The sequence below is a fragment of the Lemur catta genome, chromosome 17 (genome assembly GCF_020740605.2).
Source record: "Lemur catta isolate mLemCat1 chromosome 17, mLemCat1.pri, whole genome shotgun sequence".
NCBI lineage: Eukaryota > Metazoa > Chordata > Mammalia > Primates > Lemuridae > Lemur > Lemur catta.
The window spans coordinates 36611982-36634993 of record NC_059144.1 but is presented as its reverse complement, the minus strand read 5'-3'; the positions used below and the strand labels follow the sequence as shown (position 1 = coordinate 36634993).

General features: G+C 38.9%; 1 protein-coding gene across 1 annotated transcript in view; it reads right to left on the bottom strand.

Moving 5' to 3' along the window:
- Positions 1 to 23012, bottom strand: part of LOC123622903 (ADP-ribose glycohydrolase MACROD2-like) — a 1130381-nt gene that overhangs the window by 506240 nt on the left and 601129 nt on the right. Inside the window, exon 3 of the mRNA XM_045529595.1 lies at positions 10051 to 10081. The gene's annotated coding sequence lies outside the window, so the exon portion shown is untranslated. The remainder of the gene's footprint in view (positions 1 to 10050; positions 10082 to 23012) is intronic.

Here is a 23012-nt window from a genome sequence, read left to right as displayed (position 1 = left end):
TAGAGAGATTAAGCAATTTGCTGAAGACCACACAGAATTTGAACCTAGATCTATAGGACCCTGAGGCCCATGCTTACAGCCACTTTGATACATACACTCTTCCCCCAATATGCTTTGGTCATCTAAGGGAATTCTGATGCTGTGATACATACATACTGATTACACAGAGTGACACAGACCATGTTTCAAGAAACCTATATCACCACATAGGCCAACAGGACACCAGACTATCAAGCAAAGGCAGCTTTTGGAGAGGCCTGAGAGAAACCGGGTGATCAAAGAATGGAAACAGCAATTGTTTCAGGAAAATTAAAAATTAACTACAGAACACTATTGTTTTACATTTAAGTTTGTATATTTAGGTGTATAATTATGCTTCAGTAACTGTACATAAACATTTTTCATAATAGCCAAAAAGTAGAAATAGCCCATATCCATCAACTGATGAATGAACAGACACAAAATGTGGTATATATTGATACAATGAAATACTAATAAAAAGGAATAAATTACTGATGCATGATACAACATGGATGTACTTCAAAAATATTTTACGATTCCATTTATATGAAATATCCAAAGTAGGTAAATCTAAAGAATCCAAGAGTAGATTAGGAATTGCCTAAGGCTGGGGGACATGGGGGTAAGAAGTGACAGCTAATATGAGGTTTCTTTGGCGAGATGATGAGCATTTTCTGAAATTAGATTATGATGATGGTTGCACAGTTTCATGAATATACCAAAACCATGAAAAATTGTATGTTATTTGAATTATATTTTAATAAAACTGCTTTAAAAATTAACTACATATAAAAGATGGGGCTCTGTTATTATTAACTGACTCTTCTGTTATCCTTTTAAAATCTAAATAAAATCATTTCTTATAGTAAGTAAAACACAGAAACCAGGGCATGAGAGACTTAGTGATTATTGAATCCAGTAAAGGGAAAGGGCATTTTATCAAAAATACAGCTGCTTGGGAAGAAGACCTAGGAACATTTAAGTAAAACTAGATTCATTTAGAACATTTAAAAATGAACTCAGGTCAGCAAAGTACAGCAGTGAGGCAATTTCACGTTGATTTTGTTAATTTCAGTTCAATTTGCAGTCACTTGTGGGGAACTCCCTGTTGACGATGGCTGGAATGGGAGACAGGTATAAATTATTATCTTCAGTTCTAAAGATTCTGAAGAGACTGCCTTTGACTGTCCAGGGGATTTAGATTCATGTTCATATTATGATTCTCTCTCTCTCTCTCTTTCTCTCTCTCTCAGTAATATTGCCACTCTGCTATGATCAGACTCTGCCCTAAAGTCACATTTCCGCTAGAGTTGCTAGGTACACAGGATGTTGATCCATATCTGCTCAGGACCCCTGGTATGTTTATAGATGAATGTAGCCTCAGGGACTTAGGGTGTTGCAGAAACAAATTGCAATTGATCCCTCCAAGGATTTCTATGGAAATGGGCCAGAATTAGAATGTAACAAATGATGCAATTATTTATTCATTCTCAATGTATTGATTTCAGTTTCTACTGATATGTCTAAAAAATTCACAGGTAGTATGGTATCAAAGGTGTAACCACAATTGAGGTGAGAGATGTGAATGTCTAAATATATTGGCTGACAATTAATAATAGGTCATTGTCCTGATGCCTAAGAATTCCACAGTATAAAATTTGTAAATGTTCTGAATTATAAAGATTTTAATAAAGTACATATTAACAAAATCACCAAGTATTCTTACAAAATAAGCACCCATTATGTGTAGGTGACACTGTCCTAAACCAAATTATCTGTGAGTGATCTGTGTGATTTAATTTGCTTTTCTTTTCCTCTTTAGTGTGAAATCTAGAATCCCATCAAAATGCTATGTCCCTTCCTTTCTTTGTAGTTAGATGTATAGACTCCAGACTAGACTACATTTTCTAACCTTCTTTGCAGTTGGATTGGTCATGAGATTAATTTCTCTCTCTCCAATGGAAGCTGAGTGGAAGTGACAAGTGCTACTTTGGGTCCAGTGACCCCAAGGTAGTGGGTGTCCAACATATAGACTTCTTTTACCAGAAGCAGGGCAGGTAAGTATAGGAGAACAATGCTTTGAGGGAGGCAGAGCGACTACTTGACACCATGGTAGATTTCTGGCTCCTTGAATGATAGATTGGAATAAATTCTCCCACAAGCAGAATGTTTAGTTTGGAACTGTTAGCAAAGAGTGAAATAAACATCTATATGCACTAAGACACCCTATTTTTGAGTCTTTTTTTGTTACAGCAGCTTAACTTTACCTTAGTTAATATAGTCTCCTTCGAATGCATTTCAAGATACATTTGAAATATAAAATCATTGACTAAAAAGGTTTGACATGGAAAGCATTGTCCTCAAGAGTTAAATGGACTTGACTTCTCTAAGAACCATCAAAAGTATTTTTGAAGTCCTTTTTAAAGAGAGCTATGTTGATTTAAGCTCATCCTTTAGATCCAAGCAGTACAAGGATCAAGAAAAAGAAGTGTCATTCAAGACTGAATGAGAAAAATGAACAGAAACATGGGAATTATTTCAGTGATCAAACAAACTGTTGTCAATCCTTAAACTCCCAAACTGTTCTTTAGGGAAAGCTTCTTAATAATGCTTTTATTTTTCAAGGTGCCTGAAAGATATCCCTAGAGTTACTACTAAATGGATAGGCTCTATAATTTACTGACATAGTTTTTCTATTTCTTTAAAAGGCTTAATGTTTTAATGCTTCTTAGTAAGTTGTTTTTTTTTAAAGTAGAGCATAATAAGTGGCACATCTGAGGGAGGTGTGAGTTGGACTTCATTTATGCCTTTTAGTCCTTAGTCAAATTTTTAACTTGATATAGTTGTAAAGGAGTATACATACAGACCTCAGGAATAGTAATAAAGTTGTGATCTTTATTATTTTTGAAACACTTAATCTTTTAATTAAGTCCCCAATTTTTTCAGTTTGAACAGAACACTGGGGAGACTGACAGTGATTTCTCACTGCATCTGCAGTACCAGAAAGCTAACTTTCCAGGATTTCGTTTGGCGGATCTCTTGAGGGAACCCCGCCCATGTGTTTCACTGCTATTTTTATGTGTGTTGGACACTGGAAACTATTTTCAAGAGTGAAGTTAGTACTTTGGGTTTCTTAGTATGATGTCTTTTTAATATTAAAGACCTGGGTACCTTTTAGAGAGCAAAGAAGAGAGTTTGTACAATGTTTTGTAGGATATATACATAACTGTGTATGTGCATGCATATATTGGCTAAAACTGTCTATTCAAATGGCAACCACTCCGAGAGTTAGAAACAATTTAGCTGTCAGAATTCTATGTCAGTTCTCTCTCCACTGCCTCATAGGGGTCAGCTCATAAAATAATATTCAAATGTGATATAATTGAGATGGGGTTGGCCCCAGCACTACATTTTTACAAGGGATATAAGTTACACTAATTCTAATGTTACTTTGCTTTGCCAAGAATGATAATGTTTCTCATAGTGGGAATAATTTGACAAAGACAAAAAATTTAGGATGCTTGAGAGAAGAGATTTTATGAGGGAGAAAAGAGTCATCATTAGACTATGTGAAAGGAAGCTTTCAAAGCAAATGGAAATATCAAAGAGAAAAGAACAAAGCAAGAAGAAGGAAGAGGGTTGTTAGGGGGATGAAAGAAAGGGGTGCATATTTTTGTCAATTTTGCTCTTGTTCTCAACGCATTACATGAGATAACTCTTCCAGCAAGCCCAGAATTGCACAGTGATGGTTGTCACACCTTCTCAAATCTGTCAGCATTTAACGCTGATGGAGGGCATGCCCTTGGCATTGCCATTGGAGAACATCCTGATTTCTTTCCAAGTCATGTCTGTGAATTTAGACAGATGTACTGATAAAAATATTTGCCAAGTAGATATAAGGTTAACAAAACATTGCGTTGGTCTCCTTTTTACCAGCTAGAAGCAGAAGAACAAACTTGAATGCAAATGAGGGATTCAGTTAGAAAGTTGTGGCCTGCCAGCATTTGGTGGAGAACAGAGGGAAGCCAGGTGATTTGACAGAAACAAGCCTTCTACGTTAATAACACAAATATATATGAATAAATAGTGGAGCTGCTTCAGCTAAGTTATGCTGCACTTAAATTTTTCCTCAGATTCCCAGCCAATAACTCAGTGTCTGAAATTCCTTCCTTTCTAAATATGCTACTTTGTATAATACCTGGAAAGCAAACTTCAAGTTTTTTCTTTTTCTCCAGAGAGAATATTTTCCAAATTTTCAAGTACTCAAGGAATACACTTTTCCACCTGGACTTCATTTCTGTTAACTATATTGACTCTCATAAAATGGACTAAAATTATTTTTGCCATTTGCTTCTCAGTAAAAATTCCATTTCCATGTATCATGTCTAGCCTCTTTTGTTAAACTTATTAGCACCAGAGTGTCCAAATCAGGCTCAAAGGGCAGAAAGCACGCATGAGGTCTGAAATGTCTATCAGGGAAGTTCAAATCTGTCCCCTGAGACTGGTTTAGAGGCCAATTCAAATTTTTAACAGGAATCTGGGGGTTCAGAAACCCTGGAAGCCTCATCTGGGTCTATTTTTCCCAAAGTAACACAGGCCTTTCTTTGGTATTTTACCAAATAGGGCTTTTCATCCTGAATGTGAGCAGGAGGTCTGGTGCCCTGTGGAAGCATCCTGGAAACATTACACTGGAGCAGCAACAGTGTTTGCTGAAAGTCAGAGTGGAAAAGTCTGGTTCATCTTCCAGGAGAACTTCAAAGGAGGCAGGGCCTGGTCCCATCATGTCTCCTCCTTAAATCAGGATGAATCACTTGGTGGATATTCTTTAGGCTGTGTCTTGCAAAATGGTTCAGCTGGGGTTGCTGCATGGGAGCATTTGTCTCCACAGGGCTGAGGAGTGGAAGAAAGGCTACGAGAAGATTCAGCTTCTGCTGTGACTCTGGATACCTCCAAAGTACTGGTGGTGGGTCAGATGCTGTAGGCACACTTTGAATGTGGTGGTAGTGTCTGAGTTCCCCTGAAATGGGAATGCTCATGCTTGAAATTACCCTGGTAGGAGATCATCTTGGTGAAGAAATTATCAAATCCCTTCAAAAGCTAGTTCCGCCATATTCAAAATTTTTGTTTCAGTGGAACTAGGGTTACTGTAGATTTGTGGGCCAGAAATCTAAATGTAAAGGTAAAACCAAGCAAACAGGTGTCTGAGAAATTACAGCTGGTGGGAAGGTGGGTCCAGGGCATGCTGGGAGATGTCAGAATAGGGCCTCGCATGGCTGGCCAGCTGACCAGTATGTTCCTGATTACCCATTGTCCCAGGGACCATAATAAACCTCACATGGGTTTTCACTTAACTGAAGTAAAGTGCTCTACTCAGCTTGGCTTTTTAACTGAATAACTTCTCAAGTTTCCATTTTACCTTTGTCAGTGTGGATGCTGCCATGCCCACAAATACCAATTCCAGCTTGAGGGTGCTTTTAAGAAACACATTTGTTTTCCCTAGAATAGAGATGTTTGCCCATTAAAAAGTATCAGCGAATAGCTTTCTCTGTTATTTTGCCAATCAACAATTCTATTTTTTATATCTTTAATTAGGCAACAATTTGGGTTACAATTACTATCATTGCCATAACAGCAAATATTTGCTCGCTTCTCCTATAGACACAGTGCTTTGCTAGGCACTGGGCGTACAAAGAATACACACAAGTGAATCTCTGATCTTTCAGTTCCAAACTGGCTGTGGGCACAGAATATATAAGCAAAAATCTATGGAGTAATAGGAGGAAGTAGTTGATAAATATGTCTGGGCTGAAGGACTTCAGAAGGTATAACGCCCACCACGGGTTGGCATACTCAGGGAAGACTTCCTGGAGATTAAGTTTCAACCTCTTTACATATGCACGGTGTGTTTTTATTTGGGGCGTGGGGTAGAGAGTGGTGGTGGTGATGGTGTGTGTGAGTCTGGTGTGTGTGCAAGGATGCAAGAGGCACATTTCAAGAAGAGGCCCAGGATTGGATCTTGTTATATAATGACATGTTCTGAGATTCATCAGATCTTGTGTAGGTCACAGAAGATATGCTCGTGATGAGTGGGTGCCAAAAAGTTTCTCAAACTACATTCTGAAGAAAACACTAGTCCAGAGAAAGATTGAGAAAAGAATCACTCTCATGGGCAAATAACTTTGAGAAATGCTGCAAACTAAATCCTCTCTTGAAAAATGCAAAGACAAAGGTGTATGTAAATTTTGTAGTACACAATTTCACATCCTTGAGGGCAGATTTTTTTTTCCCCTCACTCTCACAAATTTTGAAAGCACTAGTTTAGAAATGTATATAAAGTATCCATTGTTGAGGCTACGAAGAATGAACATTAACCTGCAAGTAATGGAATATGATCAAAGGCTCCTGAGCAGATGGAAAACATGCACCAAGTGGTATTTCAGAGAAATTAGTCTACCAACATTTGGAATATGGAATAAGAAGGACAAGGAGTGGAACCAGGAGACTATTCTGAAAAGTTGCTCTAAATCCACTAGAGCATGATTTACGAAAGCATTGGGTGTTGTGTTTGTTTGCTTGCTTTTTAAATTTTTTCTTTTTACTTGTAGACCACTTTCTTTAAATAAAGTATTATTTCAAATCCTGATAAATAATGATAAAAAGTAAAACTTATCTGGGTAATGGAGGAGGAGGAGCAGGGCTCTAAATAATAGCAAGAAAACAACTCTATAGGATAATATGTGAGTCCTGGGAAGGAACCAAGGACTCAAAAGAAAGCTCTAACTTCACAAGGGACAAGTGAAATAATTTTCAGGTTGCATAATGCAGAATGTTTCATAAACTACAGAGGCTTGGAGTAATCTAAAAGTTACCTAAACAAGATGTTATGGAGCTAAAAGCAAACGTAGGTCTCAGCATCCATCTGGGCTAACCAAAGGCAATGCGGCACATGACCTTGTAGGTATCAGCCTCGCTTTTAAATTTGCCCAAATATAGAGGGAAAAGAGAAAAGTAGCTGGGACTTAAGAAGTATATTCTTTGACCTAGCATTGTGAAAATGACTAAGCTTGCCTGGTGACAGCCCTCCATGCCAGCTTACTGTGACTCATTCTATTAATTCTCTGCCTAACAGTTTTCAATGTTTCCCTCTCATTTGCCACAATAGAGTCCTGAACTAGTTGTTATATTTTGAGCCATAGTACTCTCCCTAGGGTGAAACCCTTGCCCTTGTGGGATTGAAATTGACCATGATTCACTTCAGATTTGAGTTAGTTCTTACTATCCACCCCGGGGCCTCTAATTTTATGGTTCTTTCTTATCTTCCTTTACTTTTCTGGTTTTCTCTACCACCAATCCCCCTCTTTTTTTAGTATATCATATTAGATCAAATGCCCTTTTGAAGTTCTTTGCACATTACCATGAAATTCTCAGAAACAAAATAGACATCAACCATCTGACAAGGTAATAAACATAGAAAATGATGTGCACAGTATCGGTTTAAGCAGTTGGGGTTTTGTTTGTTTGTTTGTCCAGAAAAGTCAAGATGGGATGAAAGAACATGCTCAAAATTAAAACCATTTCTGCAGTGGAGTCTGGTTTGACTCTAGATAAGGCAAAATAAAGAGTTGGGATCTTTACCAGGCAAAACTTTGCACGTAATGCTTCCTTAAGTAAATATTTAAGATTTCTAACTGGGCATTTGTGAGGCAGAAAGAATGGCTATGGTGGGAATAATTGTGCAGATGGTCTAGGTTAGCCCCCTCCAGCCTACTGTCCACTCTGTTTCGACAGAGATAGGCTGTAGCAGAATCTGGAGAGGAAGAGGGCAGGCATATATTTTTTAAATAGTGTGACCAAGTCCTTCCCCAGTTAGTTTGATTCAGGCCTACATTTTCCAATTTATTATGATCAAGACCTTCAAAAGAAATACCAGATTAAGGAAAAATAAATCTCCTACCTTTGACATCAATCTAGGTACCCCTCCCTTGTAGTAATGCATTTAATTTTTTTTTTTTAGATTTTTACATATTTTATTTTCCAGCTGAGAGCCTCCACATGAGAAGTTTAAGTTCAGAAAGAAAGTAATCTATTTTACTTGGATCAGAAAACCCTAAAATGTTTGAGGAAGATCCTAAAAGCAATCACAGCATCAATAAAAATAAAGAAATGGGACCTGATCAAATTAAAAAGCTTCTGCACAGCCAAAGAAACTATCATTAGAGCAAATAGACAACCTACAGAATGGAAGAAAATATTTGCATGCTATACATCTGACAAAGGGCTAATAACTAGAATCTATACAGACCTCAGGAAAATCGGTAAGAAAAAATCAAATAACTCCTTTAAAATTTGGGCAAAGGACATGGACAGAAACTTTTCGAAAGAAGACAGACTAATGGCCCACAAACACATAAAAAATGCTCAACATGTCTAATCATCAGGAAAATGCAAATCAAAACCACATGAGATATCACTTAACTCCAGTGAGAATGCCTTTTTATCAGAAAGTCCCCAAACAACAAACGTTGGTGTGGATGTGGAGAGATAGAAACACTCATACACTGCTGGTGGGACTGCAAACTAGTGCAACCTCTGTGGGAAGTAGTATGGAGACACCTCAAAGAATTAAAAATAGAACTACCATTTGATCCAGCAATCCTACTACCGGGCATCTACCTGAAGGAAAAAAAGACATTCTATAATAAAGACATCTGGACTCGAATGTTTATAGCAGCACAATTCACAATTGCAAAGATGTGGAAACAACCCAAGTGCCCATCAATACATGAGTGAATTAATAAAATGTGGTATATGTATACTATGGAGTACTACTCAGCCACAAAAAACAATGGTGATCTCTAGCACATCTTGTATTATCCTGGACGGAGCTAGAGCCCATTCTACTAAGTGAAGTATCACAAGAATGGATAAACAAGCACCACATCAAATTGGTACTCACCATCAAATTGGTACTAATTAATCAACACTTATGTGCACATATGGAAGTAACATTCATTGGGGATTGGGCAGGTGGGAGGGGGGAGGAGGGAGTAGGTTACATTCACACCTAATGGGTGCAGTGCACATGGTCTGGGATGGGCATGCTTGTAGCTCTGGCTCAGGTGGTACAAATGCAATAGATGTAACCCCAGTGTTTGTACACCCATAGAAATTTTGAAATTAAAAAATATATATATATATCTTTTAGATGTAAAGGTGAATAAATACATTATAATTTGAAAAACATAAAAATCATGTATGATTTAAAATGTACTATAAAATATATTAAAGAATAAAACATAAAAATAAAAACTACAAAAAAGAAAACCCTAAAATTACAAATACATTCCATTTTACCTTAATACTCTAAAACAGACTTATTAGTTGTCTGAAAAAAATTATAAGAAATGTTCTTATAGGCAGAAGATTATTAGAGAGTTTTAGGCTAGTGTAAACAAGTGATTAAAAACCATTTTGCTTCCATCTATAAGTGAAGCAGTCACAACTTAAAACAATCCATCAAAACTAGTAAAAAATATTTGCAGTTTATTAAAATTCTTTGTTTTTATTAGCAGTCACTTCTTTGGATTTAAAAAAAATGAAGATACAGATATATGTCTTTGTATGCATTTAAATCTTTCTATTACTTTGTAAGTTGCAACAAATAATGACATTTAATGACAATGCTAAGCTAATGATAATGCTATATATACTGTGCTTTTTCTGAGAGAGATAACTTGACTTTATTAAAGAAAACAATATTCCTACTATAACGGAAACTTTTGCTTAACAACAGACATCAAGCTACCACGTATCATATCATTTCATGTGATATCCAACACAACAAAATTCAAGAACACAAAGGAACATGAACAGCCTCTTGAAATTCCTTAATGGGATTTGACCTGCATTTTGAGTCTTTAAATCACAGCAAAATATATTCATCAGAAAACCTCTTATTTTTCTACTTAATCCCTGCATTTAACAACAAAATAAAGAAATATAAATATCATGGAAAGCTAGATCACTTACCATAAATGCCTGTTGAGATGCAGGGAAATGCCTGTGAATAAACCACAAAAATAACAATAAATTTTAAAGAACAATTCTGCCTGCCATCATCTATCTTGACATCTATTTTGCTTGATAATGGGATGACCTGTACTTACATACTCAGAGCCATGCATTGGAGTAGGAGACACTCTGGAAATGCAGACATTTGATTACTGAAAACCGTTCCATACCAGCAATTATTACAACTTGTAAAAACCAAATGCTAAGTTTTCAGGAATCGTATGAGCCAATTATTAAACAATTATTATTAAGAAATTAAATTACATAAACCTACAGTGAAATAAATCATATCAAAGCAAAGATAACCAATGGAACTCATCACTTTCTAATTACTTTTCCATATTTTTTACTATTAATATTACCTATGCTTTTAAGATTATTTACACCTCTTGCATGCGAATGGTGAAATACTATCTAATAGTGTCTCCCGAGCATTTGCCGAGCCCCATGTTACGTGATGCTTCATTGGTGGCTTGAATCTGGAGACATCCATCAACACGCATGACCCAGGTCGTGGGACAATTGAAACCACAGCCTGGCTACAGATACAAAATTTAGGTAAAATTCAACAAAAGCATTCCGTGAGAATTAATTAGCTATTTAAATTTATAATAAAGATATTATATATTTTATTCTTATATGTAAATTGTGTGCTACACATTCTTTATGCCAGCAAAATTTAAAATAGATGTATACAATACATAAGCTCTTTTGAGAGCCAGTCTTTAAACATTTACCAGCACACTACTGCTTAGGTCATATTTTACTGAGCAATGTTTAAAGAATTTGAGTGGAAAAAATGAATGAACAAATGTAAATGTATGTGTTACTCTAAACTAGGCTTTCCAACTGTGGAAAGTGATGTGGGTGTGGCAACATCCTCTGCCAGTGTATTTCTGTGTACATTCCATCAAGTTTGTTTTCATCTTTCTGGTCTGTATTTTTCCATTGTAAAATGATGAAGATGATAACTTCCTCCATGTAGAAATGCGCTGTGGGAATTAATGACAGAATTTTTTTAAAGAAACTGACACTGTGCTAGAATCTAAAAACTGCAGCTGCTGTTGACCATAATAACTGACATTACTATTGAGGTCAATAATGAGGAGATATCTAAGTCCTTTTTCTTTATATCTTTGGCTTAAGTGTGTACTGTATTTTATTAATATTTTGCTTAACATGATTATAGACTATATGTCTATTCCCTGTACACGATGTCCCATTAAAAAGGTCAAAATATATGGGATTTTGTTTTCGAGAAAGTAATAATTGACTCTGCTAAGCTCAATTATGTGTCTGTAAAATGACAGATGCTTTTTTTCTGCTCCTGTGGGAAATCTTTACTAGTAACTGCTACTGTTTACAATGAGAAAATAGGACAGTATCTGGAACACAGTAGATGCTATTTTTTAAATTAAATTAATGAGTTAATGCTTTGGTTCTCAGGGCTGATGAAGTGCCAGTAAGATCCAGAGAATGTTCTCAGATGACTCAATCATCTAATGACACAGACTTTCAGTTTTAAAATGAAGATGATAATGGCCACCATATAGAAATGTGCTGTGGGAATTAATGATAGAACTATTTACATGAATTTATACATGACAATATTTATATATGAAGCAACAGTATAAATCAAATTCTGAAAATATTGTAGTCTCTCTACAAGCGTTCACCAAGACTACCAACAGGTCTTACTCTCAGTATGAAAATCAACTGCAAGCTCATTGTAAGCAATTTGTTACTAGCGGTAAGTGCTCAGTGTTGAGAAATGGTCTACTTAAAACTACAAATTAGAGAGGATTCAGGGTCATTCCTATAATTTGTGCCGTGTCGCTCATGTTCCATTGTGTCTTTTAAGTGAGATAGATGTGAATTTACAGCCCGAGCCCCAGGAATTGCACGGGAGAAAACTAAACAAATGAGCATCATCCATCTCACGTTTAGAGGAAAAGAAAGGTCTGAGAAATGCTGCATCGAGCCCTCCAGGTGTAGGAGAGGCAAAGTTTTACCTCTGTCCTCTTAGGGTTTTTCAGCTGGGGCTGAGAATTAAATTGACATAGGACAGATCAACAGGAGAAAACAAACAAACAAAAATTATTTAATACAAGTTTTATGTGGCATTGGAGCCTTCACATGGAAATGAAGGCCCAAAGATGTAGTTAGAGTTGAACAACTTACATACGGAATTGGACAAAGAGTAGTAAGTTGTGCAAATGGAGCCAGGCAAAGGGCCTTGCGCTAGTGTACTTGATTGTGTGGAAAAGTGACTAGGAAGGTACGAATTAGTTTAACAAGGTTTGTCAGTGGAGATTTCCCTTGGCCTCAACTTTCCATCCTTGATGATGACAGTGACACTTTCCTTTGGGTATAGGGAGGACATCTTTCACATGGGAACTTCATCTCCCACTTTAAGAAGGAAGTTCAGGGTGTTCTTCTTGCACCTGCTCTTTTTTAAGTGCCTTTAATTCAAAACAGTCAATATGCCAGAGGGGCACATTTTAAGCTTTTCAAAGGGAAAACCAGAAGATACCACAATGTTTTCAACAAGCAGGCCCACCGTAAATCCCACTTGCTATCTTCCGGTTGACGATGTGGGGCAGTTTGCTTCAGTGATCTGAGAGTCAGCTTCCTTGTAAGTAAATGGAAACTATGAGACCTGCTTCAAAGGGTTTGTAAGAGGATTAAGAGGAATACAAACACAGAGCATTGTGTCTGACAAGTAGTAATGTATCAACTAATGATGACTTCTGGAATGGATGCTGTGATGTCCACCAGGTTCCATTTCAAGGAGGGACTTGTTGCTCTAGGGCAGGGCTTCTAAACCTCGGCACTGTTGATATTTAGGACCAGATAATTCTTTGCTCTTGGAGGCTTTCCTGTGCACTGTGGGATATTTAGCAGCATCCTTGGACACTATCCACTAAATGCCAGTATCATCCCTCCAGTTGTGATAATCAAAAATGTTTCCAGACATTGCCAAATGTCCCCGGGCATAAAAACACCCCTCGTTGAGAATCATTGCCTTACAGTCTAGGACCTAGAACCCAGGAGTGCTGTTAATAGACAGCCTTCAACTGTCAACCTTTTCAGGGATTGCCTTAGCTGCAAAGAGCCGCTTCACTTGGCATCATGCCTCTTCCCAGGACAGCCCGCACCAATAACTGAGCAGTGAAGCAGTGCAAAGGCCTGGGCATCTTGGCTCAATCAGTGCAACACTGAAGGTGCAACATCTCCCAGTTCCAGAGCTCCCCATGGGGTCAGCAGGGGCCATCACTGGGCCCACATCCAGCTCACTTTCTCCCTTAGCCCACTCTAGAGTCCTTTTTCTCTCTCCCCCAGGTGTTGACCCTGAGGGCATTCCTTAATAAATATCCAGCACCCTACACTGTCTGAGTCTGTTTCCTGGGGAACTAATCTGAGCTGACTCTCTTCTGCTTCCCTCTTAGGACAAGTGATATGAGTCATTCTTCCATTAGATCCAGCAGAAGAAAGAACATACTGAAGAGTTAATGCAAACTTTCATTTGCTTCAGCTCCCAGCTCTATCCTGGAGTCAATCATGCAACTTAGGAATTGAGTCTGAATGTACCAACTGCCTTGTCTATTTTAACAAGGACAAATAGCTTCATCTGAAAATGACATCGTTGCCTTGAATGTGAAGGCAAAAGGTAGTGTAACGGAGGGTGACTCTGGTAATATTATTGCATTAATTCAAACAAAAAGGCCATCATAAAGCGGAGATGGCAATACAGTATTATCGGGAAAAATTCATTTTACATAAAATAACTTTGCATATAATTCATTTAAATTAAGTCCCCTCCATTAATCACTTTTTATTACTAGAGAGAGAGGGAGGGAGTGAGGGAGAAAAGAGAGAGACTGAGAAAGAGCGAATGAACAAGAAAACTAAGCAAACTAAAGGTTTTGCAGCACAGAGTCTGTGTTGTTTCCCCTGATAAATTTCTTATGGGGCCACCGGAAGTGAGTAGTATGGGATATCTTTATTTTAAAGTTGTATTTAACATAACCACCTTCCATAGAAATCCTCTCTCATTAAGGAATAATAGGTTTTACCAAAACCCAGGCCAGGTTTATTTGAAGTGCACCTATAATAACTTAGCAATCACCTACAGAATTTGGAGAATGACTTTAGCAACCCAATTCATAAGGCTCCAGATTACTCTTCCAGCAAATTTCAAGACCAAGAAGCCTCCATGCTAATCATGTCTGAGCATACAGCTATCAGAAATTTGCTTAATAACACTTGACTTTTAGCCAGTTTTTCCCAAAGCAGCATACACTTAACTTTCTTGAGAGAAAAAAATAATCATTTAACTTAAGAATAGAGAGAGAATTTTTTTGTGTGTGAAATTATAGATTGAGTCACCAAATGGAAAATACTTCCTTAGCCCACCATGTTGGCTTCAAACACATTTGAAAAAACATAGAAATTTTTAGTTGTAGATTCTGTTTACCATCCTCTTGAATGTCTGTCTCCATTTCTCTCCTTTCTGTCTCAGTAATTTGAGAGCAAGAAAGGAAATGTTCCTCAGTCTTCTCTGTCTTGACTCTAACCGTGTCTCTAAATTAATGCAATAAACCTTAAGCCAACATCGTAACTACAGCTTGCTTTTCTCTGAGCCCTGATTCTCAGTGTAGGCATTCCTGCAAAGTAGGAATTTCTCTCTCTCCTCCTTATTTGTCATCTACTCTTACACAGAAGCCTTGTAATCTGGGTAAAACTGACCCACCCTCAGTTCCACAAGGTGTTGATTGACCTAAGAAAGTAGCATACACCTGCCTTTAGCCATAGGGATAGAAAGATGGAGAGTTCATTGACCATCACTGACCTGTTGATGTAAATGAAATGTAAAGTGCTCCCAACCTCTAGAATCTTTCAATTGCTGAGCCAACATATCCCTTATTGTTTACTCAGTTTTAGATTTCCCATTATGTGCAAGCAAAACCATGCTACCTGATGCACCTGCCATTTCAGTGTTTTTAATTATATATCACATTTCACTGCATTGATGCTGTCAGTTGTAAGAAACACCATTATTTTGTGTTACTCTGTGTGCCACTAAGAAAGAGAGAGCTCTACGAGTTAAAATTTCACATGCTTTCTTATCATTTAGGATTTTTGTTGCATACTCATTGAAGTTGTAATTTTTGTGATTTACGTAGATAATTTCTTAAAGCGTAATCTCTCTCTAGACATAGATAAAAAGGAGATAAATCCTAAAACTTCCTTACATTCAGAGTCCAGTACTTCTTCATCATCACTCAATTCAGATAGGAATTTTCCACTATTTTATCTTTTTTTTTTCCAAAGTATTATAGGGATACAAATGTTTTTGGTTCCATGGATCACCTTTGTAATGCTTGAGTCAGGGTTAAAAGTATGCCCCATCACCCAGATAGTGTTCGTTTTACCTGTTAGGTAGGTTTTCACCCATCTCCTCCTCCCCACACCCTACCCCCACTTGATTTCCATTGAGATTTACTTCCCTCTATGCACGTTTTATCTTTATCCTCCCAAGAATGCTGTTGTTGGTCCAGTCCTTAACAAGGACTTGATCTTGACTGTGGACTTTTCATAAAGCCTCTACCACCCTCTGAAAGTTTTGTGGCTAACTCCTTTGCTCATGCCAGGGGTGCCAATGAAAGGTTCCAGACAACAGCCAAGACACATACTTCTACCACATGGCCTCCAGTTGGTTGGCTGGCTGAAATTCAAGGAGTCACAGTTGTCTAGTCAAGCTACTAGGAATGGCAAACAAGAGTGCATGTGTACAGACGGTGAAACTTCATCACAACTATTCTTGATTGAAAAACACCCCAAGTATAAGAGGCATCCTACATGCAAAGACGTTAGAATATGAGCAAATGCACATCTTCAAAGCAATGAAATTCAGAGTGCTTTTCTTTGTCTTTGTTGGTTATCAGCATAGTGGGTGGTGCCACAGTCCCCTTATCCAGGATGCAGCATGCTTCATTCAGTGTTGCTCACACTGTCGTATGCCTGACTCTGGGAGTACGGAAGACATTTGAGGTGGCAAACAGTTGGCCCTATTAAATGTAATATTTATATATTATTGCAATATACGGCGTTATTTTTCCCAAGTCTTCATCTCTCCTTCTATTTACATCCTTTACCATTATGAATAATGATATGGTGAATGTTTGTATGCAAGTTTTTATTGGGGACCTGTTTCCAAACCTCCAGGTTATATGTTGAGGTAGCATTGCTGGGTCATATAGTTACTCTATATCTAAACTTTTAGGGAACTTTCCAATAGATTGAATGTTTGTGTTGTCCCCAAAATTCATGTGTTGAAGCCCTGGTTCCACAGTAATGGAGCTTAAATGAGGGGCCTTTGGGAGGTAATTAGGTCATGAGGGTGAGCCTTCATGAGGGAGATTGGTGCCCTCATAAGAAGAAGCCAGAGAGCTAGCTAGTTCTTCCTTCTACCTTGTGAGGATATGAGGAGAGGTTGGCTGTCTCCAACCTGGAAGAAGGCCCTCGCCATAACCTGACCATGCTGGCACCCTGATCCCAGACTTCCCGGCCTCCAGAACTGTGAGAAATAAATGTTTGTTGTTTAAGCCATGCAGTCTATGGTAATTAGATGTAGCAGCCTAAACTGACTCAGACACTCAACTGTGGGGGAAGGAGGGGTGCTATGAACTGAATGTGCCCATCTTAAATTTGTATGTTGAAACCTAATATCCAATATGATGGCATTAGGAGGTGGGGCCTTTGGGAGGTGATTAGGTCATGAGGGTGGCGCCCTCATGATAGGATTAGTGCCTTTATATGGAGAGAGGTGATCTCTTTCTCCACCATGTGAGGGTACAGAAAGATGGCTGTATGCATACCAGAAGGAAAGCCCTCTCCAGATACCAAACCTGCCTGTTCCTTGATCTTGGACTTCCCAGCCTTCAGAACTGTGAGAAATAATTTTTTTTTTTAATTTAAGTCCCCCTGTCTGCGGTATTTGTTATAGCAGCCTGAGCCAACTGAGATAGAGGGCATATATGTTTCCTTGTCTCACTGATGATGAACTTGAACATGTGACTTGATTTGGCCAATGGGATAACAGTAGACATGACATTTAGGTTTGAATTTTTGCACTTCTGCATTTGGAGGAGAGCTGAGAAGAACCTGACTCATATAGCTGCTGGTCTAGGGAGGCTGAAAGACAAGTGGAGTGGCTGAACTAAACCCAGCCTTAGATCAGCCGTGCCCAGCCAACCCATGGCCACGTGAGCATGAAATGCTTACTGTTGCATGCTACTGAGTTTTAGAGTAGTTTATTACATAGCATTACTGTAGCAAGTGATATAAATATGCTAAAACTGCAAGTTATTATAACGTCTTATAATAAGGAACCTTGGTTATCCACTTATGATGATGATATAAAGTTTCTTTTGAAAATAAAAGTACTTAAAGTTTGAGTCAGTTAAATACTAGGTAAATCTTAAGGTGGGATGTGAAGGATTAAAGTGAGGAAAATTCGGATGCAGTAAATAGAGATTTGAAATGTAAGGCAAGAAACCAAGGTCACTCAGTAGCCTTAGATCTGAGAGCCAACAGTAAATCCCCTCAGAACCTCAGTTTCCCCATCTTTAAAAGGAGCAGAATTGGACTAGAGGGCTTATTAGCTTATTAAATTCTGTGATGTTATGAAACAGCCTCTCATCCTTCTCTGCAGCTCAGGATAAAGGTGATGGAGAGGCAGCAATTCTGTAGCATCCTGAATGCCTCCCGGTGTTTGGATATGCGAGGCAGCAACACTGTGGCAAAAATGGCTGTCCTTTCTCAGATCACTGCAATGTCCCGAGCACTGGGCTAAGAGCTCCATGTGCATTATCTAATTAATTCCCATGAACAAGCCTGTGATAAAGAACATATTGTTCCCTTTTTATACACATGGAGGAGAGTAAAGCTAAGAAAAGGAACCTGCCCAAGGTCACAGACAGGAATACTAAGAGATTTACTTATTATCTTTTATAAAGAGTAATTGATTCTATTTTTTTTCCCTTTAATTCTTAATTACACAAATAATACGTGAATACAAGGCTTAAACAAGACAGGTGTAGGCAGACAGCAGTGAGAAAGGTCTCCTACAGCCACTCAAGTATTAATAGAACATCCTCCCCCGGGGCATCACTGTCAGGAGTAGGGAGAGCACCCTTCCATTCCATTCATTTCCATTTGAAAGTCTAAATAATATCATGTCCTTTTCCTCATCTCTACTCTCTAATCACTTCTCATCAAACCTCAATAAAAATCCAAGTCATGACCCAGGCAGGCCTCCAAGCCCTCATCTCTTTCAGATTTCCACTGCTCAGGAGTTCCAGCCGCTCCCCCCAACCTTTTGTTCTTCAAATGCACAAAGCCATGACTCTGCTTCGGGGCCTTTGGCCTTGCTGTCTCCTCTGCCTTGCATACTCTATTTCCCAAGTACTCACCTGGATTTCTCCCTTTGTCCTTTTAGATCCCTGAGGGACTGTCACCTTCTCACAGAGGCCCCACCTGGCCTCTAGCTAAATTACTGCCTGTTGCTTAACCTGCTTTGTGTCTCTTTACAACTCCCATCACCAGCTGACCTGCTGTTGTTTGCTCATTCATTGTGCCCCCACTGGGAGGCAAACTCCCATGAAGACCTGTGTTTTGATTGTTATTATATCACCAGCATCTAGAATGATGCCTGGAACTCAAGAAATATCCATTGATTGGATGAATGAATAAATGATTAATTATATGACAAATATAAGCATAGTCATATATATATTTTTCTTTACAAATTGAAGCATAATTGTGTTTTAGTTCTGTGACTACCTTTTTTTTCACGTACTAGGTCTGGGAGAACTTTTAATGTCAGTGTATATCGATCTATCGCATATGTTTCCAATGGCTGCATACTATTCTATAGCACAATTGTACTATGTTTATGTAACTGTTGCTACACTGATGAACATATAGGTTGTTCGCAAATTTTGCTATAACAGACAACCCTGCAACCAACATTCTTGATGTTTATTCTTAATGTCTTCTAGTATGATCCATTCCTAGAAATAAAAATAACCCATTTAATCATTAGATTAAAGGAAAAGCACATTTAAAATTTTGAAAATACATCACACTACTCCTCCTAAAAGCTTTTTCAACATAAAATCCCTTCAACAGTGGAGAAGTGTCAATAATTCCATTTTTGTCCCTACCACATGGGTGAATATAGCAAAAGGATACTGTCTCCTGAAAAAAGCTGCATTCAAAAATGCAAACAGTATCACAGGGCACCTCCCACTCCCAAGGCTAAATAACCTTCAGGCCAAGGTCATTTATAGGAGACTGTGAAGGAGATCACATGGAGATGGCCAGCAAAGTGTTTGGAGTGTACTGTGCAAGCTCACCCAGGCACCATAATTACAAGCAATAACTTGGTTTCTTTTTGTTTTCTTCATTATACCTTTGAAATAGCTGTCGTAAAGATATTTATTGCCAGCTGCTTTCATGTTTATAACTATTCAACTCCACGCAGTATAAAACAAACTATTACATAGCCATGAATAGTAGCAGTCCTCTTTCAAACTTTTTATTTTCCAAGAAGACATCTGGATTAGTTCCATCATGAATTTATTAGGATGCAAAATGTTGGAACCAGCAAAGGGAAGAACTTGCTTTTTGCCTGACTTTGCTCGTGTGACTGGTAGGAATGTTTTACTGTAAACTATACATATGTGAAAACGAGAACAGGTCTCCATAAACCTGCTGAACCCGAGAGAATGTGCATTCTGTTGCAAAATGTTTAGATCTGTAAATTCCTTTTATGTAGAAGCAAAGGGGGGTGGGGGAAACAAACGTTAAAAAAACAAAATAAAACAAAACAAAGAAATATCCCTGCTCATGCTAAGAGTAAACCAATTGTGCAATATGAAAGCTCCTACTGGAAGAAAATATTGCTGAAATGGTGACTTTTCAATGACCTTAATCACCTCCAATTTCATAAGTATCCCCTCTCTATCTGCCTCATAATAAGTACATGAGTTAGGCACATTTTGCAACCCGGGCACTAAGAAGAGGGGAGTGCAGAGGGAGGCCCTTAGGTGACTTTGCCATGCAGGGCCCAGGGGAAATAGAGATAAGAGCCAATCTTTTCATATCCAGTGAGAAGTAAATTACCCACTTGAGACTGAAAAGCCCACGGCTCATGGCCATTGCCAGGCCTAACTGAGCCTGCAAGGAGGGGCATTCCTGGCAGAAGGGGTTTAAATGACAAGGAGAAGCCCCCTGCATGTATAAATGAGAGAAAATAGCACAGAGCTCTATGCAGGAGCTCTGGAGGACAAATGGACCTTGGAGCTTTCCTCGGCATGGCTAGAAGGGACACAGTTGGTGCCCCATCCTTTACCATTCCCCTGCACCAGTCCATGATATGCCCTACACACAGTGATTGTCATAGGACTACCCCCAGGGATGCTGGAACCTACTTTTCCAGTACACACAGAGAGCGAGGAGTCTGGGAATCAAATACCCGCCAGGGCAGCAGCCCTTTACTGTGACTGATGGACAAGGCATGGCAGGGAAGAAATACTCCTGTGCCCTTGCCCTGGCGGGACAATGCTGAAGTATATCTTCACTGGAGAAGCATGGAGCACATCGCATCACCGTGGGACTGGACGGTTTCCTGGAATTTGATCTGATACCCACTCTTCCCTTCCACTCTCACTTCCTCACAGGTCACCTATTTATTTCCTGGGACCACTTCCTAATAAATCCCTTTCCCATAAACCCCCATCTCAAAGTCTGCTTCTGAGGAACCAACCTAAGACACTTGTTATTGTTCTTGGTGATTTTGGCAGTAGAATTTTGAAAGTGAAATAAGCTGTGGGGGTTCTTTTGGGAGCATCTCAGAGGAAACAGAGCCCTTGGTCAAGTCCATTCAGTCGTGCACAGAGGGAGAAGAAAAGAATGTAAATCCTTGTAAAGCCATAAGAAAGAAGAAAGGCCCACTGAGGCCTGGCTTAAAGCCAAGGAGAGGCTGCCGAGAACGTACACCTGGGAGAAAATCAGGGACTGGCCTCATAAGGAGAAGGAGGTGTCCCTCACGACTCTATGTCTTGGATGTGTGGTGCAAGGCCCCACACAGAATGGGCACCATGTAAGGGTTTGTTAAACAAATCCAAGTGGCGATTATCATGCATTCGTGGTTTCGAGTCCATCCTTCACTTCCTTCATAATAAGTTGTACCTTCATATAACTCTTAAATAGAAAGTTCTAAGTCTGACTTCCAGAGGAAACATTTAAGAAAATCCGCTAACAACAAACAAGCACAAAGCAACAAACACAGATAGTCTCATAGAGAAGTAGCCCAAAAGCCTAGACACACTTGAGCTCGGTGAGTTGATATTTTCTAAGACTCTATGGACTGGGCACTATATATAGTAACTCAACTCTATCTCAGCCAACTCTGCATCTCAAGTCTTCTTCCAGGCCTCACTGAGGGTCTGCTAACAAACTGTGCAGTTTTTAGAAGGGAGAGAGACAATATGTATTCCACACATATTTACGGAAAGATTTAGAAATGGACAGGACACCACGGTGCCCAGAAGCATCAGCTATCAGGTTCCTCACCTCTTGTGGCTTCATAAAACAGGTAGGAATGAAGATACCACCGAATAAATTCTACAGCTTCCAGATGATTCCACGTGGCTTTGCTGCCTCTCATAATAACCAGGTAAGACTGAGAGGAGGTATTATTATTATCATTATTATCCTCAGACAGGGATAATAACCTCTGTGTAACCTCCTCAGAGTCACACAGTGGTTAAGAGGAAAAGCTCAGGCAGAAGCTCTGATCTTCTGGCTCAAAATTCCAAGCACTCTCCACCACAGAGCAGAGTCAGGGAGGTCAAGGGGGGAAGGAGAATTGAAGGGAGGACTCGATCTTGAGCATCCTCAGCCCTTGAGACAGGACTAGGGATGAGAATTCTTTCTCAGCATCAACACAGTATGAAAATCCTCCTAGGTGCTACCTGCCAGATCTTAACAGCATTAATTCTGCCCTCAAACACAAGATTAGTATGATTTTCTCCCGAAAAAGAGAAGGAAAAAACCACTCTATTACAGTGTTTCTCAAACTTTGGCTGTGTCAGAATCACCTGGAGGAGCCCAACCACCGGGAGTTTCTCATTCAGTAGATCTGGGGGAGGAGGGCCCAAGAATCTGCAATTCTAACAAGCTCCCAGCTGATATCCCAGCTGATGGCCCCCAGGACCACACTTTGAGAACTATTGCTTTATTCTTACCAAAGCGTTTTGACTTTTTTATTTTGTTTGTTGTCTGCTGCTACACCAGATAATTGTAGCTCAGGCTGCATCCCCCTCATAGCCAGCAAACGCTCTCTCCCTTGGGATGAGCTAAGATCCTTTTCTGTGATTATTAATTTGTCACAGAACCACATAATTGGAGAGGGAGCAGATTGCTAGTTTTCCAACACATGTGTAGATTTTATGCCCGCAGATTTTTGACACCTCCATTTTATCCCTTAAAATGTCAGCGTGTTCTCTCTACAAACTGGGCAATTCCATTTCAGCCCCTCCGTAATTTCATGGTGCAAACTTGAAAACATTACAAAGAGGAGGAGATGGGTTTCCATGTGAAGATAGCCGCTTCTTAAACCAATTATATGTGCAAACACCTGACTCCATATCACATTTATGAGTCAGGTGAGACTCTCTTGACAGACAGACTCTCTTGACAATCTAAACTCCAGCTTGGTTTGTAAAGAATGAGGGCTTTAAACAAATGAGTTGTGATTATGCAGCTTGAGTCAATATGTAAAGGTAATAAATTCTTCTTTCCTTAGTCACAAAGGAAGACATTAGTCAAGCCTAATGCACACTTTATAT